Source organism: Pygoscelis adeliae, unplaced genomic scaffold (genome assembly GCF_000699105.1).
Source record: "Pygoscelis adeliae isolate BGI_AS28 unplaced genomic scaffold, ASM69910v1 Scaffold37, whole genome shotgun sequence".
Taxonomy (NCBI): Eukaryota; Metazoa; Chordata; class Aves; order Sphenisciformes; family Spheniscidae; genus Pygoscelis; species Pygoscelis adeliae.
Window position 1 is genome coordinate 2,861,862 of NW_008825308.1, and position 3,610 is coordinate 2,865,471.

Below are 3,610 nucleotides of genomic sequence, written 5' to 3' on the forward strand. Positions count from 1 at the left end.
CCGCCCAACTTGGTGTCGTCTGCAAACTTACTGAGGGTGCACTCCATCCCCTCATCCAGATCATTGATAAAGATCTTGAACAGAACTGGTCCCAAAACTGAACTCTGGGGAACACCGCTTGCGACCGTCCGCCAACTGGATTCAACTCCATTCACCACAACTCTTTGCGCCCAGCCATCCAGCCAGTTTTTTACCCAGCGAAGAGTGCACCCGTCCATGCCATGAGCTGACAGCTTCTCTAGGAGAATGCTGTGGGAAACGGTGTCAAAAGCTTTACTAAAGTCCAGTTAAACAACATCCACAGCCTTTCCCTCATTTGCTAAGCGGGTCACCTGGTCATAGAAGGAGATCAGGTTAGTCAAGCAGGACCTGCCTTTCATAAACCCATGCTGACTGAGCCTGATCACCTGGTTGTCCTGTACATGCCATGTAATGGCACTCAAGATGATCTGCTCCATAACCTTCCCTGGCACCGAGGTCAGACTGACAGGCCTGTAGTTCTCCGGATCCTCCTTCTGGCCCTTCTTGTAGATGGGCGTCACGTTTGCTAACTTCCAGTCAACTGGGACCTCCCTGGTTAGCCAGGACTGCTGATAAATCATTGAAAGTTTCTTGGTGAGCACTTCCACCAGCTCCCTCAGTACCCTTGGGGGGATCCCATCTGGCCCTATAGGCTTGTGTGTGTCTAAGTGGTGTAGCAGGTTGCTAACCATTTCCCCTTGGACTATGGGCACTTTATTCCGCTCCCTGTCTTCCAGCTTAGGGGGCTGGGTACCCAGAGAACACCTGGATGAAGTCACATCTACTCGTTAGCCATATTCTCAGCTAGAGTAATTTCATATTTTCAGTAATGTACTATTTTCATCTTGTTAAGCTTCTGCAATTAAGTATAAATAGTTTCTCTGAGCACTGAAGTAAATGTGTTTGTCTTCTATGTGTTAAAGTAAAAAATAAATCCTCAAAATATCATGGAGATATCACTACCTTCAGTTGAAAGTATGCTGTTTAATGTTTAGAGAATCATGTCAGTCTTTACTATCAAATTAGGAAGAAAAAAAAATTACTAAGGACTAGTTAATTGTGAAAATTAGTTCAATAGTAAATTCTCTAATGTTAGGTAGAAGCAAAGGTAGCCTTCAAAAAATACTAATGAATTTTTGTTTTTGGCTATCCACTTAAAATATTAAGTTCTCCTGATTTTTTATTTTGTGCAAACTTTTGGAAAAATATGTTATTTTTTTGTCAAGAAAGTGCATAACAACATCAATTGTCACTAGTTGAATAAAAAAAAAAAACACCTTGCAGATCATTAAACAAGATTAAAAGTGAGAGAAAAACTTTCTGTGGAGTATACTCTATGCTGACTGGGACATCCTGAGCTCAGTTAATCATAGGAGAATCAGTTTTTATTATCTTAATTGTAGATTGGTTCAATCAGAATACATTAACTGGAGAAGGACTGTAAAGAAGCTACATTAGTTAAAAATACATGCAGGCATAACCAGGGCAGTGTTAAATGAAGAAAAATTCTTGTCTTTTGAAAGTAGTATACAAATGCCTTGTGATTTGTCTCTGGGATTACAGGGTCTAGATTTCACTGATGCAAATCCAGGTATATCAGTCCAAGTCAGTGGTCCCTATATGAGCATGCTTTTGGCTATTTACTTATTGTTAAATCATGCTTTTGTGGATGAAATGATTCTTATGATTTATTCTGAATTGATTAATGCAAAACTGTTCACTGTTCAGTCATCATTTGCCACATTAATGTCCTGCAGTTTTGTTCTCCTTGTAATTAACAGTGTATTCTGCGGGGGATGTAGGGTGGAAAGAATCAAATTGATTTCAGTGTCTGGTGCAAAAGGAACTTTATTTGTTTGAGAAATCATTAGAAAAATTAAATCAAAGCATTATTGCGAAACACTGAAAAAATATTATTAAATCATCTTCCTTCTGCTAGGGCTAAAGGAAATAAAATAATACAGCTAATAGTTTTTGGGAGTACAGCTGACAGAGAATTTAGCTATTGGGATCCTGAAACAACAATGCTTAAGAATTCAGTGGTTCCTGAATGAACAACTGTGGGGATTAATGGCACGGACTCTGGCAGGCAGCAACCAAAGACCTTTATTATGGTGTAACTTTTCCTTTTATACAAAACTCAAGTGTTCACGCACTATCAGCAGCTTACTGATAGGGCACAGCCTTTTGATCACGCGTAGCTACACACAAGCACATAGGCTATTCTTTTAAAAACACAGCAGTTCTCTGACCGTTAATATTGCTTTATTTTCCTTCAGTACTTTTCCACTTTCTCCTTCGCGTTCTTCTTACTTGTTGTTCTCCTCTCAAGGACACAAAGCTCGGTCGTCAAACTCCACAATGCTTGTTGTCGAGCTGCCTATTCCCACAAACAATGTCCACGAAACTGTGGATATCTGAAATATATTTTGATCTAGAAGTGAATCATTAAGTGCAAAAAATAAGAATATTCTAGGTACATAATTGGGCACACCACCTCTCCCAATGGAAAATTTCAAGAAAAATTATGAAGTGCCAGTTCTGACTTTCTCAAGCAGGGCTACAAACAAAACTCAGACCTATAGATGTTTCTACTTAGACTGAGACATTTTGAACACCCACTCATCAAGCATAAACTAGAAAAAGATTAAATGTGTAATCTAAGGTTCAGAGCACTCAGCTATGGCTCCGGTATAGACAGAGTAAGGTCTTGCTTCTCCTTTAGGTGATTGGGACTTGCATCTTCAGCATCTCAGAGGAATGCTTTGATCTACTTGCATTCAAACCCTACTATCAAGTCTTTGTTAAGAATCATTACATTTGCCAGAGAGAGAATATATACACATAGCTTAGGAACTGGAGTATCTGGCTTGATGGAAAAGATCTAGATTTACTTTGCTGAATATTTAATGAATCATAGAATCATAGAATCATAGAATAGTTTGGGTTGGAAGGGACCTCTAAAGGTCATCCAGTCCAACCCCCCTACCGTGGGCAGGAACATCTTCAATTAGAGCAGGTTGCTCAGAGCCCTGTCCAACCAGACCTGGAATGTTTCCAGGGATGAGGCATCTACTACCTCTCTGGGAAACCTGTACCAGTGTTTCACCACCCTCAGCGTAAAAAATTTCTTCCTTATCTCTAGTCTAAATCTACCCTCCTTTAGCTTAAAGCCATTACCCCTTGTCCTGTCGCAACAGGCCCTGCTAAAAAGTTTGCTGCCATCTTTTTTATAAGCCCTCTTTAAGTATTGAAAGGCTGCAATAGGGTCTTCCCAAAGCCTTCTCTTCTCTAGGCTGAACAACCCCAACTCTCTCAGCCTTTCTTCATAGGAGAGGTGTTCCATCCCCCTGATCATTTTCATGGCCCTCTTCTGGACCCGCTCCAACAGGTCCGTGTCTTTCTTATGCTGAGGGCTCCAGAGCTGGACACAGTACTCCAGGTGGGGTCTCACCAGAGCAGAGAAGAGGGGCAGAATCACCTCCCTCGACCTGCTGGCCACGCTGCTTTTGATGCCGCCCAGGATAAGGTTGGCCTTCTGGGCTGTGAGCGCACATTGCTGGCTCATGTCCAGCTTTTCATCCACCAG